At 42.4% G+C, this 24,914-nt stretch overlaps 1 long non-coding RNA gene across 1 annotated transcript; it reads left to right on the forward strand.

The window, feature by feature from the left end:
* Nucleotides 1-783: 783 nt before the first annotated feature.
* Nucleotides 784-7,849, forward strand: LOC147828980 (uncharacterized). Its single transcript, XR_015449929.1, has 3 exons — nt 784-904; nt 1,530-1,684; nt 7,617-7,849. It is a non-coding gene; the product is annotated as an uncharacterized LOC147828980 (long non-coding RNA).
* The last annotated feature ends 17,065 nt before the right edge of the window (nt 7,850-24,914 follow it).

Raw genomic sequence — 24,914 nt, forward strand, 5'->3', positions numbered from 1 at the left:
AGCATGGGGTACACAGGGAGCAGGGAGGGTGGTGTACACCTGGGCACACACTTGGCAGTGTCCCCTCTAAGTGTCCTCTAGGGAGAGATATATGCTTTGAAAGCCTTGTCCAGGGCTTTTGGGGTGTTCCTCCCAGGAGAACTTTGGTCTGTGATCCTGGGCCAAAGTTGGTCACTGTGGTTGTGATGTTCTCTTTCTTGGTTTCCGCCTTATACCTCTCTCCACCTATATCTATCTATCTTTCTGTATACATGTCTCTATCATCTATTTATATATCATCTATAATTTATCTAGCTATCATCTACCTATGTATTGATCATCTATTTATCATCTATGTATAATCTATCGAGCATCTATCTTTCAATCTATCTGTTTTTCTACCTACTCTCCATGTATCTATGTGTAGTACTGTATGTATGTATGTATCTATCATCTACCTACCTACGTATCATCTTTCTACCTATCTACTATCTATATATCTATCATCTATCTTCTATCTATCACCTATGTATCGATCATCTACTCATCTATCTATTGTGCTAAGCAGGTTTGCCTTGGATTCACAGTAGTATCTCATATATTTTTGGATAATAAATGAACTAATATAATATGGCCTAAGTCTCTCTGTTTAATACTTCAAATGGCAGAATATAAAAAAGCACTTATCCTGGATTTAAAAAATTTAAATTAGGTTAATACCTTGATAAATGAAACAGTGTTGACAATGGATTTTCTTTCTTAATCCAAAGCTTAGAATAATTCATTTATGCTTTCCACAGGTCCCAGACACCCTCTACCACACAGCAGCCGCTGCTTCCATCCCAGGACACAGCGGGGAGCCAAAGTAGTCCTCGCCTTCCGGCTTTTACATTCGGTGGAAATAGACACCAGAAAAGAAAAGAAGGTGGGAAGGAGCAGGCCAAGGCTGGTGTGGGTAGGGTCTCCTTCCTGTGTGGAGCCATCAGGGATACAGCAATGCGAGGGAGGAGCCCAGGGCTGGAGGAGGTGAGGAAGGAGGTCGTCTGGGGGTGAGGCCCGAAGTGAGCCTGCCTGGTGCTGCGTGTGTTTCCTGTGCGCAGTTAGCCACCCCGCCAACCTAAACGATGGGTAAATGAATTCTTAGATGTTTGTCTTTGAGCCTTGTAAGTTGTTAGCAGAACTCTTTCCACTTGGCAATTTTAAAACATTTTAAATTTATTTTTGAACCGTTTTTGTTATTAATTGACACGTAGTAATTGTGCACACGTATGGGGTACCACGTGAGGTTTTGATTCTTATAACTATGCAAGTATCAAATCAAGGTCATCATCATATTAGTAACCTCAAACATTTATAAATTTTTTTGTGTTGGGAACGTTCACCACTCTGCTCTTCTATCGATTTTAGAGTAAACAGTGTGGGGCTGTTACCTACAGTCACCCTACTGTGCTAGAGACTGGTGCTAAACCTCAGTCTCCCTGTACTGTATTCATTTTTGCTTAGCTTTTTAAACATAGTGTCTCTGTCTCTGTCTTTAAACATCTCTTTAGATAAACTATAAAAATATGTAGAGCCGGGAGAGAAGGGAAACTGCAGGCTGCTACAGGGAAGCTGAAGTAACAAGGAAATAAAACTTGCACTCCAATCAACCAGAAGCCAAATTAGCACAATCTCAAATGTTTATGATGTTCAGAGCTCTGCGGAGGTGAGTGTAATTCCAGTGTTCAAAGCGCCCACCTTGCTGGGTGTGGTGGTGCACACCTGTGATCTCAGCACTCTGGAAGGCTGAGGCAGGAAGATTAAATGTCTGAGCCCAGCCTGGGCAATTGAGTGAGAATCTATCGCAAAATAAAAAAAGGACTGGTGTTGTAGCTCAGTGCAAAGGCCCTGGGTTTAACAATTCTTAGTACCACAGCAAAAAACAAACCAACAAAGAAGCTACAAAAAAAAATTGTGGAGAAGAGAGCTGGCTAAGGCATTGTCCTTGCATGTGAAAGATGTATTGTGCTGCAGGAAAGCCCATGGGCAGAGACCCCAGGCTGCCATGCGAAGTGCCATAGAGGAGACTGGACAAGCAGAGCAGCCCACAGAACTGACATCTTGGACGGTGCTCTTTTTGCTTAAGTTTAATTGGTACATTTCAGGTATAAAACACAGTTACATTCATCATTGGGATCTTGTACCTTTACATGACGCATCTTGGTTCTTGTTTTTTTCCCCATTCCTCTGCCTTTGCTTCACCCCCTCCACTCTTTCCTATTTACAAAGACTTTGTTTCCAGTTTTTCTTTTTCTCATATTTTTTCTTTTCCCTTCTTTCCTTTCCCCTACTCCTCCCACTTCCCCTACTCCTTTAGACCTTTTCTTCCTACTACACAATATCAATTATACATTTTTAATGACAATATCAAGATTTAGAGGACATTACCACAGATTTTACAGAACTTAAAAGGATATAGAAAGCATATTACAAAAATCTTTTTTGAAATAAATTTGACAACTTCTATGAAGTACCTTGAAAGACAAATGAATTAAACTGAAAGAAATATAAAATTTGAGTAGCATCTATTAAAGAAAGTATATCCCAAGCTTGAAAACCTATCTATATGACAACAACATGCTCATATACATTTTAACTGATAAATTATATCAAACATTTAAAGCAGAAAAAAGAAGGAACACTTCTCCCCTCATTTTAGGAAATCAACATTGTGCTAATCCTAAAACTGGATAAAGATAATAGAAGAAAAAAGTATGAGCATAGATAGAAATTTGTTTAACAAAACAAACTATTAGAAGTCAGATCTGGCAGTATGTAGAAAGTGGTTTTATTATAGGGATGGCAGTGTTAGTTCAGCACCGGACGATCCACTCCCACAAGTCATCATTTTAACAGAGGAAAGGAAAAAACCATATGATCTTATCAGTATTTGCAGAAAAACTATTGGACTAAATTCTACAGCTGTTCATGGTAAAAGCTATCAGGAGACTAGAAGTAGAACAGAACCTTCTCAACAGATAAAAGACATGTACTCCATACTTCCAGCAAAAACACCTTATATGAATGGAGAAGATACAATGCTTTTTCCCTAAGGTGGGGAACAAGGGCAGATATGCCTACTCTTCATCTATCCATTAAACTTTGAAACATAGGCCCAAACCAAAATAGTCTGGCAATAAAAAGAAACAAATAGCATAGGATTGGCAAGGTAGAAGTAAAATCTTTGTATGTAGCTGAAATGATCATCTACACAGTAAATACTAAGAAATCTCTAGGAGCCCCTAGAACTTGTATTTGAATTTAGCAGGATTAGAAACCACAAGGTATATACAAAAATTCAAGTCTATGTATACTTGCTATAAATGAAGAATTGGAATAAATGGAATCAATGGAATAAAACAGAATCTAGAAATAGAACCACACATATATGGTTCACTGATTTTTGAAAGATTATTCAACATTAACATTTTATATAACATAAACTCAACTCAAGAGCCGAGGAAAAGATAGTGTTTTCAACAAATGGTACTAGAACACCTGGTATCCATATGTAAAAAAATTAACCTCAACCTTTTTTTTCCATACATAAAAATAACTTGAAGGGATCTATGATCCTAAATATAAAAGACTAAAACTATGAAACTTTAAGAAGAAATTATAGGGGAAAATGTTCATGAATTTAGGGTAGGCAAGAATTTCCTAGGATACAAAAAACATGATGTGTAAAAGAAAAAAAATTGATAAATGAGATTCCATCAAAATTTAGAACTCTAAAAGACATCATTAAGAAAATGAAAAGTCGTCCTTAACCATAATACATATAACCTATGACAGACTATATGAAGAACTCTTACAGCTCATTAATAGACACCCCAATTAAAAAGTAGACACAAGAAGATGATAAATAGCCAGTACAGCACAAGGAAAGGTGTGCAAGACTAGAATCAGAAGAATACTAATCAGTAAAATAACAAGATCATATTATACACTCATTAGGGAGATGAAGTTAAAAGTTTTAAAAGAACAAATGTCAGCTTAGGTGTGAACCAGTTAGAACTTTCTAATACTGCTAATGTGAGTGTAAAATGATAAAACCATTTTGGAAAACAATATAGAAATTTCTTGTATTACTGTTAAGAACCAACAGTTCTGGTCTTAAGTTTTTACTTAAGAGAAATGAAAACACATGTTCACAATAGATTTGTACATACGAGTTGACTGTCCCTTATCTGAAATTCTTGGGACCAGAAGTGTTTCAGATTTTAGTTTGAAATCCACTTGATCTGCAAAGAGGATAGCTACTCCTGTTTTTTTTTCAGGTTCCTGTCTCATGGAGTATTGTTTTCCACCTTTTAACTTTCAGTATATGAGTTTCTTTTTAAATTAAGTGTGTTTCTTGTATGCAGCATATTATTGGATCTTGCTTCTTGACCCATTCTGCCAGTCTATTTCTTTTGATTGGTGAATTGAGACCATTAACATTGATGGTTATAACTGATACATATTGACATCATTGTCATGGCTTTTTCTTTTTGTTGGATTCTCCCCCTTTGCATTTAGTTTCTTGTCATAACAGATGGATTCATTCTGCTGGGCTTCCAGGGGTTGTGATCCTTGTTGTCTTTTCCTAGGATATAGTCTAAAATTTTTTGGAGTGCCGGTTTGGTATTCATGAAATTCCTAAGGTGCTCTTTGTCATGAAAGTGTCTTATTTCTCCATCAGTTTTGAAAGATAGTTTTGCAGGGTACATCGGTGTGGGTTGGAGGCTGTTTTCCTTTAAGGCCTGAAATACATCACTCCAAGCTCTTCCTGCCTTGATGGTTTGTGTTGAGAAGTCTGCTGTGATTCTGACGGGCTTTCCTTTGTATGTGATTTGTTTCTTTTTTCTAACTGCTTGTAGAGTTTTGTTCTTATGTTGAGTTTCTGGACTCTTAACTATTATATGCCTATGTGTAGAATTTTTTGATCAAGGCTAGTTGGGGTCCTATATGCCTCCCTTATCTGTATGTCAAGTTCTTTCCCCCTGCTTGGGAAGTTTTCTGCCATTACTTCTGAGAATGGTATTTTTTATGATGTCTGCACTCTCTCCTGTTTCTTCATTGACTCTGATCAGTCTTATGTTATTCATCTTTGCATTGTCTAGCAGCTGCTGGATTGATTTCTCATGGTCCCTTACCATTTTGAAGCAATTTTTCTTTTCCTGGTCAATAATTGCAATCTTATCTTCTATATCTGAAATTTTGTCCTCACATTGGCTCATTCTGCTGTGTAAACTTTCAATGGAGTTTTTAATCTCCTGTTTGTATCTGTTTTATGGATTCCATTTGTTATGTTGGGATTCCATCATGTTCCTCAGCTCCTCTATTTTTTTTTAATCTGTGTCCTCTCTAGATTTATCAATCATGTCTTGCACTGTGGGCACAATCTCTTCTGTTATCTGAGAAATTATTTCAGATTTCATTTTTTCCAGATCCTTTTTGTTGCCAGTTCAGGGATTCCAGGTGGTTGAGTAACAGATTGTTCCATCTTGTTTCCCTTTGGGATTGCCCTAGGTGATCTGGAAGACTGGTTCTAAGACTTGTTTATGTGTCTTCTCATTTGAACAGACGCAGCCTGGTGTGCCTTTGTTGAGGCAACTTTTTGCTCACCCAGTGGTCTTCAATTCTCAGCAAGCCACTGAGCAGCATTTTTTCTGTTGCTCACAAGTGCACTAATTCCTGGGTTCAGAAAGGTGGCCTTCTGGATCCCTGAGCTGACCTGTTGACTGAGTGGGCTTATGGCTGGGGACTCTGAACATTTGGGATCACATGTAGGTGTGCCTCTGGCTAGGGCCCTTATGTAGCTGTGGTCTGGGAGGGCCTTTGGCTAGCGGCTGTGCACCCCAGTTCCCACTGTGTGAGTAAGCTTCTGGCTAGTGCCTCACAAACTTACAGATGGTATCAGGGCAAACCTCTGGCTGTTACTTGTGTGCCTATGAAGCTCTATTCCAGGTGGGTCTTTGGCTTGGGCGGGTGTGCCCCAGCCTCTGGGGTTGGGGTGGAGCCCTGGCTGGGGTCTGCTTGCAGCTGTGTCACTCTGGTCCACACTGCTGCTTCTTCAACTTAGGTAGTTTGGTGTGGCTTTATGGCAGAGATTTTCTTCACTTTTCTGGTGGGCTTTAATTTTCATCAAGGAGCCTCAGAGAGGCCCTCTTTCTGTTGTTCACTTCTCTCTATCTTCTCGAGCTTAGAATAATGTCCTTTATGACCCCTGCATCTCTGTGGTGTGGATCCAGGTAATGGCTTGGCAAAGCCATGGGGGAGAGGGGTGCAGTAGGTGCAGGTGCCCTTGAGGCTCACCTCCTGTGCACTGGGGGTGTGGGCTCTTCTCCTCAGCACTCTGGGGCGGTGGTTTGGACGGTGCTCTTATCCTTCTTCCTCTGAGCTTTTCCTCCTACTTCTAAAATCTTGAAAAATTTTGCTGTCAGTCTTGTCATTGGATTGTGCTGTGTCCTGGTTTTCTGTACCCAGCTGACGTTGTGTGTGTACAACTCTGACTCAGTAGCTCTGAGGCAGCACTGTGGGTTATTGATGTCCTGTGATTTGGTGCCTTAGAGTGGTACGATTGGTTTGAAACATATGCATAAACAAATGGAGAAGCTGAAGGAAAGGTTGTAAAGAGCTAATACTCAAGAACAAAGTCAGAAAACCTCTTTTGCTGTCAAGCATTTATTTTCAGTACACATTTCACAGGTTATCCTTGTATATGATTGTACATTGGAGGATGTGTCCTGACAATAAAGTATTCATCTTGAGTACTCCTTAGGTCCTTGGGGTCCTGAAGAACATGGCTCTCAGAAGTGCTATAAAGATACAGTGAATTTGCACCATGGCTTATTTGGGAATAGGAGATACATTCTGAGATCAGCATTTCTTTTTTGGAGATACAAGTGGCAAACAGTTCCTCAATTTATCAGGGCAGCTGTTCAGTATTTCTGAAAGCTTTTTGGATTCTCAGTTGGTTGGATAAACCCACCAGGGCCCATCATGGATTCTAAGATGCAGTTAGCTTTTTGCTAACTCCAGTTTCAAACCTAAACCAACAATCTGCACAGAGAACACTCAGCTCTTTGCTCCAGATACAGCTTGCAACATGTTTCTGCAGCTATCCATCTCCAGCTGTCAAGCCATGTTTTAGTGGGATATACTTTTTTTCCTCTGCTCTTTAGCATTAGTTTAAGAATAAACTGTGTACTCACTTCTGGGTTGAGAGAGAACATGTCTCCATTACAGCCGTCCTTCTCAAAGTTCAATGTCCAGTATGAAACTCTGGGGAACCCATTGAAGTGCAGGGCCTGGCTTGGTGGATCTGAATGGAAACTGAGGGTCTGCATTCCTAGCAAGATCTGTTGGTTCCAGTGCTGGTCAGGGGCCACCTTTTCAGGAGTAAGAGCTTTAATATGCTGTTTTGTCTATGTGTCACCTAAATTCCTAGGGCTTGCTAGCCTGTCAATAAAGAGGCAGCTGAATGCTGAATAGATTCAAACAGTTTCCCTTTCCTGGTCATTTTGACTTTGGGGGAAGAGCCAGAAGTTGCACAGTGCTAGATCTGGTGAACAAGGTGGATGAGGACACACTGTCATGTTTTCATTTGGCAGAAATTGCCATAAAGGTTTTGGATTAATTCAAGACATCGAGGCAGCCATGAAAAGACACCGATGAAAGGACTTCTGGAACTGCTAAGGAAAGTGGCAAGGATGACAGAGTAAGTATGTTCAAGGTAAGGGGGTGGGTTTTGAGGGGGATTAATGGCAATGTGTCTTTTATTGTAATAAATTTTTAGTGTAACCATTCACCATATTTTTGATCTATCTATCTATCTATCTATCTATCTATCTATCTATCTATCTATCTATCATCTATCTATGTGTGTGTGTATTTTTTTCCTCTATTGATTCTGTTCCTCTAGAAAATCCTAACCAATATGAGGGAGCGGTACCTGGCTGTGCTATTAAGGTGCTGATGCTTTGAGCAGGAAGGACTGCAGGGTGTGGATATTGGGCCTGAACAGAGTGGAGGGGGGAGATTCCCACACTTCATGGAACCACTTGGGTTCTCTGGTGCACAGAGATGGGTGTGTCCACGCATCCTCTGGTCCTGGCAAGGTGTGCGGTTGGCAGAGGCTCCAGAAACAGACATGAGCAGACAGAGATGCCTCAGAGCCACGCTGGGGCAATGGAGCTTCCAGTACGTGTGTGAGTGCACTGGGTGGGTTCGTCTCTCCTAAGTTCTGCCTGACCAAGTGGGTTACTCAGGAGTCCCAATTCCAACTGCTGAGAGACTACTAGCATACTACTTGCTTTGACATTTGAAGATACTTACTGTGTGTGTGTGTGTGTGTGCGCGCGCGTGTGTGTGTGTGTGTGGGGGGGCAGTGTCCCAGGCTGTGGGAGCACAATGGGGAACAAGTCAGATCAAAGCCCTGCCACGTGGAACCTACATTTTAGTGTCATTCAAGTCATGGAGCTCCTCTTGCGCTGGAGGCTGGGCTGGCCCAGGGAGGAATGTTCCTTCTGGTCAGTTCCTCAGGTCCCAGGAGAAGGCAGTTTCGAAGGACAGCTCTCAGAGACAAAGGCAAGGGTACCAGCCAGTCGGGTTGGCAGTTGAAATTGAGAATCCACAGTATGGGGTGGAACAAAAGATCAGAACAGGAATGGGGTGGGCAGATTGGGAACAGAGACTTCCACAGGACGCTGGTAAATGGATAAAGTGGGATAGCCACTTCTAGAGCAGCCTGGCACTAGCATTCAAAGAAGGAGAAAAAAATTAATTTGGTTTCTTGTCATCTTCCCAGAGGATCATATGCAAGGACATCGGTGGCAGCCTGTTGTTGTGGGAAAGAAGACCAAAGTCCATCAATAGGGAAATGTATACACTATGGGACACTGCACCATAGAGACCAAGCTATGGTTAAAAACACTGTAGTTGCTATACTTGGAAATACAGAAATGGAAATATCTTGAAGCAAAAATAGGTAAAAAGAGCAACTTATAGAATGCAGAATGTGTACAACTCACCTTTCCAAAACCTCAAGTACTACTGTGAATCTTCTGTGTACCTTTATCTGGGCATAAGACTGAGGAGAAAGGTGACTTCTGGGAGACATGCATCAAACCAGTAGTAACAGTGGACTCTGAGACACCAGGGTTGGGGATTCAAAGCTGAGGGTGAGTGTGGGTGTTTTAATGGGGACCATCTTCATAGCGTCCTGGTAAAGGGAGGTCAGGGGCTCCTGGATCCAGGCTGCGCTGCAGTGGGACAGGGTCAGGAAAGTTAGCAGGACAGGAGCTAAAGAGTGGGCAGCCCTTGCTCTGAAATCTGGGGAAGGTGAGAACGAGGGCACTGGGCATCTGGAAGCTCTTTGGAGAGGAAGCATAGGAGGGAGACCTCCAATGTGTATAGGATGTGGACTGGGGCAGCTGGCAGAGAAAGGGATGTCAACAAGTGAAAGATACAGTTAGGGGTGTGCAGGGCGAGTGGGCACCACTCTGATATAAAAGGTTCAGCCTCATCCTGGGGAGTCTTAAGGACTTTCCATGTCCTTCCTATTTTATCTTCAGACTGCAGAAAGTGCATGCTCTTTATTATTATTACCATTATGATTATTTTGTGAGTAAGGCTGAGTTCCCTGCAAGGCAGGTGCTGAGATTTGCATGTAGAAGCTCACTGGGGGAAGCAGAGGTCTCAGGGTGGGTGGTGGGCTCTGGAGACAGCGCTGGAGAGCTGTGAAAGAAGCAGGATTTGGAAATGAGGAAATTGCAGAGAGGCCTTGGACTAACCCTTGAGAATTGTCCACACAGAGGCGCTGAGTACAGATCGTTCCCAGGGAGGGAGTGTGACCAGCTAAGCCCTCTCCCACTGTCCAGCATGATTCCTTGAGATGCACTGAGCTGTTAGCTGTGGTCATCGGACTGCAGGAATGGATGCTTCATCCTCAGATTCAAAGGTGGAGGACTGGGCAGCACAACACAGCTCATATTTCAGGGAGAAAGTTCCAGGACCTGGGGTTTCTAGCTGGCATGGCACAAAGTACCTGGATTGCAATTGTCATTAGGCTTCCTTCATTTAGAAAGTCTCTCACACACACAAAAGAGGCTTAGCTAAATGTATAGTTAAAGGTGTTGTTGACTTATATTCTGCCACAAAGTCTTTATCTGGGGACAGTTGCCAAAATGGCACCAAGCCTCAGGCCATTCTTTGAATGGCTCTGCTAAGGACAGGCTCAGTCTTCATCATATGGAAAAACCTCTGTGGTGTTTGAGAATCAGCCTTTCTTTGACTTCGAGAGTCTGGAAGATAAAACTTTGCTTATTCTCTGCTTCCCTAATACATTATTTCTTTTCTTTCTTTTTCTTTTCTTCCCCCAAGGGTGGGGAGGTTGATTTATCTTAGCGGATCCTGTCAGATTGTGTCTGACTACATATATTTGCTCTTCCCAAATGTCCAATCTTTGTCAGTTGAGAAATATTTGAAGTGCTGACAGGGCTTTTATGGACAACTCACCTATCATGGCAGAGTCTAAAGGATTAATTCTTCTTAATTATGTTAGTGCTGGGCCATCATTCACATTTATTGATGCTGTCTGGTCATGTCTAGAAGATTTATAGGTATCTATATTCATCCTACACAGAAGAGAACACAAATAACTTTGCTATCTTTTGAGTGTCTCTTTGCATGAGACAGATGTTGCACAATTACTACAGAAAGCTTTTTAATAAATAAGCATTTTCCTCTCTAAGTTTCTTTTCTGGGGTCTTGGAAAGAGAGTTTGGGAATTTGAGATGTCTCTGCAATTCTTTATTCCTTTCCCTGTTTTTAACTGAATTAAAAACTCATCTGTTAGTCAAAGTGCTTCATATCTACTCCAGAAAATATTCTTGAGAATTACATACTAGTTCACTAGGCAAAATTTAATCCTTTTATGTATGTGGTCTTTGGCTTTCACATCATTAAGTAAGAAAGGGCTGGATTTCAGACAATCAGAAGGAAATGGGGTGAACTAAGAATTACTGACTCATAAGAGGTTGGAGCTAAAATGAGCCTTGGCCAGACCCGTGTTTAGTTCCCTAGTGGCAAGTCTCTGTTCCCATTGCCTGTGACTCTTCCCATCTGCAGTGATCTTCCAGCTTCTGCTTGTCTTTAAAGCCCTTATGTTTAACTTGGTTTAAAAACTGTGCATGTAATCCTTTCTTAATCTAAAGAGGGATAGGAACTTGGGGGTGAAGAGCCAAATACCATCCTGAGTGTTTGTTTCCTGGGGTTTCATCAGTGTAATGCCAATTTAAGCGGTGGAAAGGAACAGGAAGCCAGAGGACATGGGGCAGAAGATCAGATTTCTATTAGTGAGCATTTGAATGAATGGAAACTGATAATCCCTAGGCTAAGCTCTTGAACGCATCAGTTTTTACAATCTCCATTATAGTTCCTTATGATAGGTATTACTATCCTCACTTTAGATGTGAGAAAACTGAGACCCAGGAGGTTGATAACTCGATCAAGATGATTTAAGTAGCAAGCAGAAGTCAGAGGTTGCCCTGGGTCTTCTGAGCGAAGACTTCTCTGCCCTTAAGCTCTCTGCAGGAGGAAGAGCAATGGGGAGCCCTGCAGAGGGCACATGCAGCTTCCTGTGGAAGGCGTGGGATGTGAAGTCTGTGTGTGAGGATCCATACAAGATGGAGAATGATGGTTGGGCAAATAGAATATGATTCTTACTGTTCAATAAAAGCAAGCAATAAATAATAAAATGAAGAGGAAAAAGCAGGCTTGGAGAAAGAAAAGTGGGAGAAAGTGATGAATGATCAATGCTGGAAGAAGTGAATGACTAATGGTGACATACTATTAGGAAAAGACAGAAAGTCCAAGTCTCGAGATGCTGGGACAGAGAGTGGGTGTGGTGCCACATTAACGATGGGGCCTGTAGGATCAGTGGTAGCTGTACTCTGTCTCTGGATTCTTCTGGGCAGATCAATCCAGGACACTTAACATTTGGAAGAAAGATAACTGTTGTGATTTTGGTCTTCATGAATCATTTTTCCCATGGGTGTCAGGAGAAGAGGAAGTGTGACTTGGTTAATGTGATGGCCCTCCTTCCCCACATACAACTTTTCTGGCAGTTATTGAGTAATCTGTTTCAGTTCAGTAGTTGGGCTCAAGACTCTTAGACTAGAGGCCCTTTAGCTTAATCTTGTGTAAATTTTTCCTATCCCCTTATTTATAGCAGGTTGAATATCCTTAATCTGAAAATTCAAAGTCAGAAATGCTCCAAATCCAGAAGTTTTCAGCACCGTGATGCTGAATATTATGCATGGGGTCACAGTCAAAGTGCAGGCGCCCTGAAAGTATTGTGTAAAATCACCTTCGAGTTATGTGTGTAAGGTGTGTGTGAAATGTGAGTGAATTTTGCGTTCAGGTGTGTGTTCCATCCCAAAGATAAGTCCTTGTATGTATGCAGCTATTCCAACTTATCAAATCTGAAACACTGCTGATCTCAAGCATTTCAGATAAGGACTACTTAAATATACTTACATTGGGTTTATAAGAAATGACTGAAAGTCTTTACACACCCAAACTTCTACCTGTGATTTGGAATGGAAACATTTTCATAAGAATTATTGTGCAAATTATGTTGAACTTTAACCAATCATGAAGTTTTATAATCTTCTATTGATCATTAAGGCTTGCTAGACATCTTGTGTTCTCTGAAACTCTGGGGACCTGAGATATAATTATTCCTGTTCTTAATGCTCTAGGTCACTACCCTTTTCGATTTTGTCTGCTTTGAGTATTTCTGTCTCTTTTCTAGCAGCTTATACATTTTAAAAGCACCATCCATAGATCTGTTTTTTCAGCATTCTCTCTGTGTAGTCTGCTTTTGGATAGCAAAGATTGTAATACTACTTATGTTTTTTTTTTCATGGTACTGGGGATCGAACTCAGGTCCTTGTGCTTGCGAGACAGGTGGCGGAACCACTGAGCTAAAACCCTGGCCCAATATTAATTATTTTTGATGTCCCCTTTTAAGGTAATAGACTCCACCAGGGCCTGCAGGTTCTTCTATTCTTCCTCTGCAAAGTGCGATTTCTGACAATCATTACACAGTTATGTCTTAAATAAAATGAAAGATACAGCTGGAAATTTAAATAGCTTTTCATCTCAGTACATTGCTTCCAAAGGAGAAAGAAAGGTAATTATCCCAATTATGACAGCACAAATAATTATTTAATAACTTGTCTGCTGTCCTGGTTAGATTATAACTTCATAAGAAAAGACTCTGGTGTTTGTTTTTCCTGTCCCCACATTAACAAATTTATTCATAGCCACTGTGTATCAAGTGATTGTCCTGTAATAGGGGAAGGAAAGTCCTCACTCTAGTAGATTTTACCTTTTCTAGTCTGGAAGAGATAATAATCAGACACTTGGTGGTACAATGCCGGTTGCAATGTGGCCATGGGCGATCTCCACCATGCTTATACCATTGTTTGTAGTTCTTACCAATGGCTACACCATCTGGACCTCTGCCTGCTGATTGTCCACACAGGGCTGGATAAATAAATAATGGAGATAATAATGGAGATAATGCTGAAAACACAAGACCAATTTTATAATCAAAAAATATAAGAAAATGATTGACATTTCCTTTCAGGCAGGATTAGTGGAAATGTAGTGCTTCAGTTTGGGAGAAAGGTGAAAATAGTAAAATCATGAAGAAAGTGGGGGAAGGTGTTGTCTGCTGAAGGAGCAGCCCTGAAGTGCATATTTCCCGGGCAGCCATGACATAGGAAGCAGATATGTGCATGCCTACAGCCCTAGAACTAGGGGCTGCCTCACCCCAGAAGGAGCCAGAAGTGTGTGGGGGTTCATATCCCTTCCATGACTCACAGACCACACACTATGGAAGCCCAGTGTCCTTGCTGCAGGATGGGGCAGAATCCAAGATGCATGTCCATCCCAGGGGTCCTGCTGGGAGCAGCCTGAGGTTGGGATGTCACCTGGGACCTCACCTGCAGCTTGTTCCCGTCCCCTCTTCTCCTTGTTCCCCTCCCTTATTGGTCTCTTCTGTGAGCCCTTCCTAATGAATCACTTGTGCCTGAGTCCTCAGCCAAGGGCTCTGTCAGGAAGATGCTGAACTAAAAGACAGCAGAAAGGGGCTTTGGGATCAAAGTCTGCTGACCTAAACTGCCCCACTAATTGGTAACCAGATGTTTTGGGGCAAAGTTTCCGAATGTCTTTGAAATAGAGTAATAAAAACATTGCTTTGATCACTTGCTCCTCACACCCTTAGAGAGTTCTGTGGTGGCCAAGACACAGCACCCGATACTGGACAGATGAGGTTCAAGGCAGGCTAGGACCCACAGGGATGCACAGCCCAGGCAGAGCATGCCACATGCATGAGGGGACATTGGAAACAGAGTTGGCTAGCAGGCTGTGTGGTGACAAAGGATGAGGTGCCTGTGGTCCCCGCCAGAGGATGAAAATTGGTTGCATGAGTACTTCTACAGGCTGATAGGAAGCAGAAATCTGTCCCTGGGCTCTGATAGGAGGGCTTGCGTGTGGGACTTTGTGGGCACAGGGTGGATAGGGAATGCAGATTTGGACCACTTGAGGTCTCTGATGGACCAGATAGCAAAGTCAGCACGGAATACTGAGGCTGAGTTTCAGGCCTCAACACACAGCATTGGCTTCTGAGAAGGCTGCAGTAGTGACCGAGCCAGGACCACTTGTCACAGCGGAGAGCGCTCCCTAAACGGCACCGTTTGGAGGCGAGCTGGAGACCTGCATATGGACGACTATCTTCCTCTCCATTTCTGCACAGAGTTAACCGAGTCTGCACTTTTAATTTTGCCTTCTGGAGTTATTCAGGTCTGAAGTTTTAATTTTGCTTTACAATTATGCACTAAATTTCCAAGTCTCCCACTGTTGAGTATGAGTTGGAACAGAGACATCTAGGTGCTTACTGTTCATCTCTAACTCACTGTGTCCTCCTGTCTGTCTGTCCAACGGGGCAAGGGCGAGGCCCTGACAGTGTGAGAGAGAATTTCATACTTAGGTTTTTTTCAAACAAAACAAAGTATTTCCAGATACCTGGAGGTGTGGAGAGGGAGTCATATTAGTACCAGAGGTAAAATATAAGGGCCAAATAAAATTTCAAACTTTAATTAAAAGATAATTTTTATGTTCAAGTGTCATAACTCTTTTCCCTTTTTGAGCACTTCAGATGTAAACTAGAGTGCAAACCTTACTCTTCAAATATGATGGCATTTGCGATCCTCCAGAGGGGTCGGCCACTGACTGATGACGTGGTTGACCGGCTGAGTTGACAGATGAGATCTTCCCTAGTGTGGAGCACATGAGTTGGAAACACAAGCACTGGTGAAGCATTTTATTTAGGCTGAAATAGAGGTGGTTCAGAGCTTTTGGAGGAAAGTAAAGACTCTTGATTTATACAGGGAGATTAAAGAAGAAGCAGTGAAGTAATGCTGTTTGCATTCGTAGATGAGGGAACAAAGCAGAATACAAATGGGGAAAAAATTGTAGTCTACAGTCATGAGGACCAGATTTGAGTCTTGAGCCTGTCAATTACTGACTCTGCAGATTTAAACAATAATTTGCTCTTCTTGAAATCCAGCTTCTTGTTTCTGAAATGGGTACATAGCTGCCTCATACTAATAGGCAATCATGATTAATATCCCTGGATTGGAAGGATCAAATAATAGGAGATAAGAAAAAGTACTGTTTGAAGAACTGTACATGCATTATTTGTTGTTATATTGTTGGTAGCAGTCATGGTAGTTTGGGAGATAGGAGTTCCATTCATTGAGAATCTGGATGGAAGGATGCAAGACATATATTTGAGACTTCTTCTCAACCTAAATCAAGCATCAGACATCAGTATATCATAGAATTTAGCTCCTTTCCAGAAAAGGCTTAAAGTCAACTTGGAGGAGAAGCTGGATGGATAACTCCCAACCACATTGTCATGCAATAGGACTTGAAGTGACCCAGGGCACACAGTGTGGCTCAAGGCTGGGTTTTGGGGTTGGCTCAGGAGAGCTTCCTGGCATGCTTTACCCTACACAGAACCATTCCTGGCTGAGCTCTCTGGATGCCCCCAGCAACATTCTCAAAAGGAGCCTTCCTGCTCACCTTTCCTATGGATCAATGCCTGAGGGAACATGCAGCAAGGCCATTTGAGGTGGGGGCAGGCTGGATTAAACAACATATGTTTATAGGCAGATTCAGAAAAAAACATCTTTCCAGAGTCTCTGTGCCAGCAGGGAGCTACCTGACCCACAGGGAGGTGAGGGCCACTCTGTTGGGGGAAAAGGTGACTAAAGGCCAGCTCCCAGGGCCATGGCCACCTACGGTGGTACTGAAGGAGACACAGAGCCTGGTGCTGCAGTTGGCTATGTGCTAAGCCAGTGCCTGGATGAGGGTTGCTCATAGTTAAAAAAGGAACTGCTGTCAGAGATGCCTCAGAGTGCTCAGCGGGGCCCCTCCCCATGCACCCTGGCATCGAATACTTAGCAGCTCTAGTGAAGAGCCATTTGGAAAATATTTATTACTGGTTCTAGTTCTGGAGCTGTGAGCAGGGCTGCTGGCTGCCACGGTGACCAGAGGGCAGTCATTTGCAGAGAGCACCCCAGTGTCTGAATCCTAATGTGCGGGAGCCAGGGTGAATAGGCAGCTGGATCCCTTCTGCCAGGCCTGTGTACCTGTGGAGGTGAGGCAGAGCAGGGAGTTCTGTCCATGATCCTTTCTGGAAAATCTGTCACCCGCAGCCCAGAGCTGAACCCTGAAAGTACAGGAAAGGATTTCTAAAATTTCTTGTTTTATTTTTATTTTTGATAACACATAACAACTGTGTATATTTATGGGTTACCATGTGCTGTTTTTTTGGATAGTGGGGATCAAACTCAGGATCTTGCACTTGTGAGTCAGGCGTGGTGCCACTGAGCTAAGTTCCTGGCCTCCCATGTGCTGTTTTGATCCATGCATACACTGAGTAATGACCAAATCAGCACAATTAGCATACGCAACACCTTAAACATTAATCATTTCTTTGTGGGAACAACGCTCTAAATCCTCGTTCCTAGTGATGTGAAATTTGGAACATCTTATTGTTAACTGCAGTCACCCAACACTCAGACATTGCTATTATGTGGCTGTAGCACAGTACCTGCTGACCATAGTGCTCCCACCTGTCCCTGTCCATCTCTTCCCAAAGTTTCCTCTCACGCCCTTTATTATTAGTGTCATCAGTATTTTTTTTTGTTTTGGTACTGGGGCTTTTTTGTTTTGGGACCTCGCGGCTGTGAGGCAGATGGCGGAACCACTGAGCTAAATCCCCAGCCCATCATCAGTACTTTTATTATTATCGTGGTAACAGTAGGCTTGAGCAACACTGTAAGCCTAAAGGTCCCAGAAGATGCATCCAGCACATTCCATCCAAGGGCAGCAGAATACAATTCTCAAGCACACACGGGACATTCTCCAGGACAGATCACATGTTATGCCACAAAACAAGTCTTGACAAATTTAATAAGACTGAAATCACGCCACATATCTTTTCCAACCACAGTAGTATAAAAACAGAAATCAGTACAGGAGAAATTTTAGAAAATTCACACATGTGGAAATTAACACACTCCCGAACAACCAATGGGTTGAAGGGAAATTAAAAAAAAATCTTGAAGCAAAGATGTCATGTAGCTTTCTTAAAGAACTGGCAGGGTGGCACAGATTTACCCAGGGACACACCGGGCTTCTAGGACCTGAGAGCATTTGGGGTTGGGGGCGAGAAGGTATGCAGCTGGGTTCAGCAGGCAAGAGTTGGGGATGGGCAGAAAGGCAGAGAAAATAGCAGTACTTCTGGACTGTCTAGACCAACAGGACTTCATCTTCCTAGTAATCACATGGTACCTCAAAAAGGGCATGGAAGGGCTGCCCCTTCCGGAGTCTGGTGACTTGGATGAGTCCTGACATGGGGGACCTTGGGTCAGCAATGAGAAATTCACATGCTGGGACCTCGGGTCTTCACATCTCTGCTGGCCTCAAGGGTAGGATTAGAGGAGTCAAGTTACACTGCGGTTTTAGCTCTGCTAAGTGGTCAGTGAGGCACAGGATTCAGTAATGAACAGCTTGGATTTCCTTGGTCATTGCTATGTTTTCAAATTGGCACACAACAGTGGATAATACCTGAGCCAGTGTGAGCTCTGAGACAGCAGGGATTAGTGTAACAGTCATGCCAGGCGGCTCCTGCTGTCTGCAAATCCACCATGCCCATGTACCTGCACACCTACTAGCATGTGCGGCACCATTCTGGGCATCGAGCTCATAGTAATGTGCAAAACAGATGAAAGATCTGCCTTGTGGTGTAGACAATAAAAAATAAAGAAGCAACTGCCAGGCTTTTCTGTTCGAAATAAGGTGATGGAGATAACAACTGAGCGAGGACAGAGAGGGAGAGCAGCAGGGGTGGGAGGGGTGACATTTTAATAAGGTGGTGAGAGGAAGGTGCTCAGGGGTGTTTGGCCCATCACTGAGCAGGGAGAAGCTGAGGACAGAGTGACCTTGAGCTGTAGCAGCTAGTGTACTGCGCACTTCCTTGACGGCATCGCCTGGGGACCTGGGGTGAGGTGAGAGGACTTCACTACACATATCTGCCCCTGTCCTGGGCCCCTTCACTCCTACTGCTCAGCCCTGGTGTTCACCCCCACAGTGGGGCATCTTACCTGCTTTCCTTGCCTTGCTGCCTTGCCCAACACCAAGGTAAGAGATAGCCAGTGCCTCAGTGGGTGAGAATGTGCTATGTGAATGTCAGTTATTGCTACAGTGTGACTGACATTTGATGGAAACACATGAGAATGTTCAAAGGCAATGACAGACATGTGAGGCTTTTCTGAATACTTGGCTTCCAGTAAAGTTACAGAGTCCCGAGGAAAGTTCAAAAGAGCAATCAGATAAGGAAATGTCAGCAGCTAGTAATTCCAAATTAAGCTATCTGCATGAAGGAGCAGTGGCAGGTCGGACCCAGAAGCAGTATTAGCCTTGCATACGTGGTTCCTCAGGAAGGGCTAAAAATGAGTCAATACAGTGAGTATTAGTGAGAGCCCATCGGCTCTGTGCTCTGCAAGATCTAAGAGAAGCAAAAGAAGGTAAGAGGGCAGGATGTTCAGAGAGAAATGTGGCTAGATGCTGGTTATAGTTTGGATCAAGTTCTTTATAGATTCGAGATAGTAGACCTTTGTCTGAGGAAGAGCAGGTGAAGACTTTTTCCCACATTGTGGGTTGTCTCTTCACACTGTTGCTGGTTTCTCTTGCAGAAGCTTTTTAGTAAGAAGAGATCTCACTTGTTGATTGTTTGTGCTAGTTCACGGGCAACTGATGTTTTGTTTATAAAATCTTTTTTTACATCAATGTCTTCAAGAGTTCTGTCTAACCTCTGTTCCAGCTGATTCAGTATTTCTATTTTAATATTTAGATCTTTAATCCATTTCAATTTTAGTTTAGTGCATGCTGAGAGATATAGGTCTAGTTTTAATCTTTGGCAAGTTGAAGTCCAATTTTTTCCAGCACCATTTATTAAAGAGGCTATCTTTCCTCCAGTGAGGGTGTTTGGCTCCTTTATCAAAGATGAGATGGCTGAGTGTGTCTGGCGTTGTTTCTGGATCTTCTAATCTGTTCCACTGGTCCTTAGGTCTGTTTCTTTGCCAGTACCATGCTGTTTTGATCACAGTAGCTTTGTAGTACAGTTTCAAGTTGGGAATTGTGATACCCCCTGCCAGGTCTAAAGACCCAATCTCAAAATGGGCATCTGAAATGAACAGACGTTTCTCAGACAAAGAAGTAGAAATAGCAAATAAACATATGAAAAAATGCTCAACATCACTGGTCATTCAAGAGATGCAAATGAAAACAACACTGAGATTCCACCTCACCCCACAAAGAATGGCTGCTATCAAGAAATCAACCAATAATAAATGCTGGCAGGGCTGTGGGGAAAGAGGAACCCTCCTCCACTCTTGGTGGGAGGGTAGACTGGTGCAAGCACTGTGGAAATCAGTATGGAGATACCTCAAAAAACTAGGATTAGAGGTCCCATTTGATCTAACTATTCCTCTGCTGGGTATCTTCCCAAAAGAATTAAAAGAATCATATCACAACGATATATGCTCACCCATGTTTATAGTGGCACAGTTTGTAATAGCTAAAACTTGGAAACAGTCCAAATGCCCATCAACTGGAGACTAGATAAAGGAGATGTGGTTTTTCTATAAAATGGAGTATTACTCAGCCATAAAGAATGAGAAATTAGAGATATTTATAGCTAAATGGATGCACATTGAGGCGATACTCTTAAATGAAATAAACAGGACGCACATGTGTAAATACTGAATAGTTTCTCTAGTATGAAAAACTAAAAGTGTAAATAAGGTTCAAATGGTATAATTGATAATGTGAAATAGGTAGAAGAGGTCTAAAGGAGCAGGGGAAGTGGGAAGGGTAGGAGGAAGGAAAGAAGGGAAAAGAAAAAGTATGATAAAAAGAAAAAATGGAAACAAAGTCTTTGTAAATAGGGAAGAGTGGAGAGGGTGAAGGGAGAGCAAGGGAATGGGGAAAAAATAAGAATCAAGATGCATCATGTAAAGGTACAAGATCCCAATGATGAATGTAACTGTACTGTGTACCTAAAATGTACCAATGAACTTAATGGAAAAAAAAAAAGAATCTCCAAAAGGCTCATGTGCTTAGAGGTGGGGCTTTTGAAAGGTGATTGGATCACAGGGGCACTAAATTCATCGGTGGATTAATCAATTGATGAGTTCATAGCTGGAGATGCTGTTAGGAGTGACCTGGAAGGGTGTGTTCTTATTTCCAGCCCTTTCTTCTACCAGGCTCTCTTCCTCTTCTCTTGGTTTCCTGCTTGCAGTGGAGTAGCTTTTCATCATTGCATCCTTCTGCCATGCCCTTTGGCAACGCTGTTTTTACTTTGCAGCCAGACTACCATTGACTGAATCCTCTGAAATTCTGAGCAAGAGATAAACTTTTTGTTCTTTAAGATGTATATGTCAGGTATTTAGTCCCAGTGATGAAAAGCTTTATAAAACTCAACAGAACAGTTTAAGAATTACTATATGCAAGTGTTAAACCCTGGGCCATAATTCTTAAATACATGAAGGATAGACTTGATGATTTACATAAGCCCTCATGTAATCTGCACAAACACAGTTTGAGGTGGGGGTTAATCTTTGAGCCAGTGAAGATGTGGACTGAAATACGGATAAGGCCTGTCTTTAAATGCATTCAAGGGCTGAGTTCAGGAAATTGAATGTAATGGGGAGTCACTGGATGGGCAGGGCACAAAGCAATGGAACATAATTCAAAATAGCATCCAAAGTAACACAATAAACAATATTTTAATTCATAGTTTCCTAATTTTAGGATGAATTTATTGAAGTTCAATGTTTGATTTCTGCCTGCCTATTGGAGAGTCTCCATGGATTCACACTCCTTGGGGAATGGGTCTGTACAAGACCTCAGAGAAAGGAGAGAAATTGTTAGCAGTGGGGAGGCCAAAGATCTGATCATTAGGAGCACTGGTGGGTCAGGGGTGGGATGGGTCTTGTATGCAGAGCACACCCTGACCTGTCCCTTCCTGCTCTCCAGAGCCCACTCCCTCAGGACTCTGTTTCTTGCACCTGGAGCAACTTGTGTGACATGGGATCCTTGGCTAAGAGCAAGCAGCTGTCTCAGTCCCCACTGAGCAGCAGAATAGTCAGGGAAAAGGGTAGAGGGGAGAGGGAGGCAGAGGATGAGAACAGCCTTTGTTCATCAGCGGAAGTGTTCAACCCTTCCAGGCACAACCTCTGTGAACCTCAAATCCACCCATCACCAGGAGGAGAGCAGAGCCTCCATTGCACAGATGGGAAAATGTTGGTGTGACCCTCCTGGGTGCACAGGGTGCCCCACAATGATGGAGGTCCAGAGCAGCTTCTCTGTGTGCATCAGGTGCTCTGAATGGGGCAGTAGTGAAGAAGCTCTTCCTGAAGGAGCTACCAGGCTTGCAAGGGAAGGACCCTCCCTAAACCACATGGCTGTCACCCTAGTCCATGCCTGTGTCCGGTACGATTGGCAAGAAGCTGGTGGGAGGAGCTGTAGGAGGAAGAGGTGCAATGTGCACAGACAAATGGCAGCCTAGAGCCTCCTGATGAGGAGCAGGCTGCAAGACACACAGGATGCCCCATCTCCCTCCACAGCAAGCCCTCAGAGTAGGTAGCAAGTGGGGTGCAGCCAGATTCATAAGACCCTTTCCTAGAAAGCTAAGGAATTGGTTTCTGGCCTGAAGATAAAGTAAGATGTTGATTATATGGACTGAGAGGGGACTCTGGGGGAATCTTTGTGGGAAGGATATTTCAAAGACAGGAGAAAACAAGGGCAAGGGGAATAGAGAGGAGATTCCACAGCAGCCCTGCCCACTGTTGTGAAAGAAGAACCAGGAGGGGGAGAGTGTGGATGGACCCACAGGAGTGCCTGGAAAGACTGGTGATCACTTATCTAACACAGAAGTTAATGGAGACGGTGCACAGAGCTTCTGGGTGCCAGGCTGGGAGAAACACTGCTCATGACATAAAAGGGAATCTTAAAAAAATAAAGAAACAAAGATTTTAGAAAAAACAAAGCACAGTGTTTTTAATTTCTTGGTAGATACTAGTAAATACATACCTTGGCTTGCCACTCACTATTCATAAAATGTGGATGATGATGATTTTCCCATTCTCATCCCAGAAGACAGTTCCACAGAATGTGCTCATTTTCCTGGAGAGGTCAGAAAACTGCCTCTCATTGGGAAGAGCCCACCAGAAATGCTTGGATTTACTGGAAGAGTGTTTTAATTGAGTAGAGTATGACTGCCTGAGGAGCTGGGTGCCCCAGTTGGCCACAGCCCCCCAGTCCTTGTTACCAGACTGTTACATCATTCCTTGGCCCATAAGCACTTGGCTCTGCACCGTGGCTGGTCATTTGCTTGCAGAGCTTTGGAAGAGTCCCTTTTGTAATGACTTTATCTCTGTCTGAGGGCCTATTGTGGGCAGTGTTGGCTGGTTCGCAGCAGTGATTTCCCATTTTCTTTCCCTAAAATGGAGCTTGGGTTTCCTCCCAATGTTTTATCCCTTCATCTTGCAGGGAACAGTCCTCCTGTAGTGATGGGGGGTGGCCATCATTAATCTATGCCTAAATATCTCCTCCTCCTTGCCCTCAACTGGTTGAGGGCAGGACATGTGCTTTGATGCTGGCCAATGGCACATGAGGTAGGGATCTCATGAGATTTCTGGGAAAGGAAGTTCTTCACCAACTGGGAAAGCTGGGAAGCCATTGGTGTCTGCAAAAGACATTCTGAGGAAGCCTTATTGTGTGTGTGTCTGGGGGGAGCTGGTCTCTCTGCCTTGTAAACAGAGGCAAGACAAAGAGCCTGTATTATTATTTTTTAAAAAAATTCAGTAAACATGTAGATTTATTTTTAAATTAATTTGGTACATGATACAGATCGGTTTTGAAGTTTTTAACGAACTGAAATAGAAACTTCTAAATACAGCAGTGTCTGCCTGTGCATTAAGTATCTATAAGGTAAAATAAGGTATCTGACAGAACTACATCAGCATGAACAAATCAGATGAAAAATATGAAAAGGTTTCTAATATACCTTCTGGATTAAAACTCCAAAATTATTAATGGCTCAAGATACATTGCTAAAAGGAAGGGACGAAAAGAAAAGAGAAAGAGCCTGTATTATTGATGGCCCCTCTGAGTTCTGGGATTAACCAATTTTAAGATCTAAGCTATCTATAGAGCTCCAAATTTAGAACCAAATAATTTCTTTATTGTTCATTCAGTTTTTATTCTATTTGGGTTTTGTCTTATCCTATTTATAGCCCAAACAATCCTAACCCATCACCCCTGTTCAATAGATCAGTGTTTTTTTGTGTGTCCTTCATCTAAAGTAGTCCAAAACCCATCTTCTCTGTGTCATAGGTAAGGCACAGAAGAATAAATAAAAATCGACACCTTCTATTCACCTCTAAGAACTGTGGGCAGAGCTAGACATACATAAGTGACCTGCCCTGGGATGCATAAAAGCTTTCCAGTTATAACATGCCTAGGAACAACAGGAAAAGAAAATTAAAATCTCTCTGGATTTGGAGAAAAAAGAAGAACAGTTATATTTTTAATCATGGTATTAAAAGTCTAACAAATACTAGATTAAAATGTTAACAGCAATGGCTTTTCCATTTCTACCAGTCATTTCTGAAGCAATATTGAAATCTCTAAATCAAAACCATGCTTAATTTTATAAATGAATTATATGTGGGTACATACTTATATATAGATGGAAAGATATAGATAGAGAACTAGATGAATTTAGGTATTATCTTGTAAAAATTATTGCAGTTGAAATGAGAGTACTCACAAATCCTGAAAAAGTAGGTGTATCTAACAACATGTAGTTGCCTTCTTAGTTTCATAAAATCCTTTGCTTTTGTGTAGCTTTCTCAACTGACTATAGTAGTTAGAGAATAAAAACCTGTTTTGGAAGCTATTCCAGCTGCCCTTAGCCATTATCTCTAGTGCAAAGACTATTTCTCCAGGAGATAATTCAGGTCAAAATGGTAGTAGGCACATGTCTTTGTAAAGGTAAAATTAGATTTTCTTGTTACTACTCCTAAAAAATGGAATGATCATATTGTATTTCATTTTTTCCATTGCAGAGTCCAGAAGTAGATAGTTGCATTAGTAGTCCTAAAAATCCCCAACAAGTAGGGATTTTCTTTCTTTTTTACAATGCTTTCGAAATAGCAGGCAGAGCTGTAAGAGAACAGGTGCTGAGCAGGGAGGTCTCTAGC

Source organism: Heterocephalus glaber, unplaced genomic scaffold, assembly GCF_053883595.1.
Source record: "Heterocephalus glaber isolate CG9 unplaced genomic scaffold, H.glaber_assembly_v1.0 deba00000818, whole genome shotgun sequence".
Lineage (NCBI taxonomy): Eukaryota > Metazoa > Chordata > Mammalia > Rodentia > Bathyergidae > Heterocephalus > Heterocephalus glaber.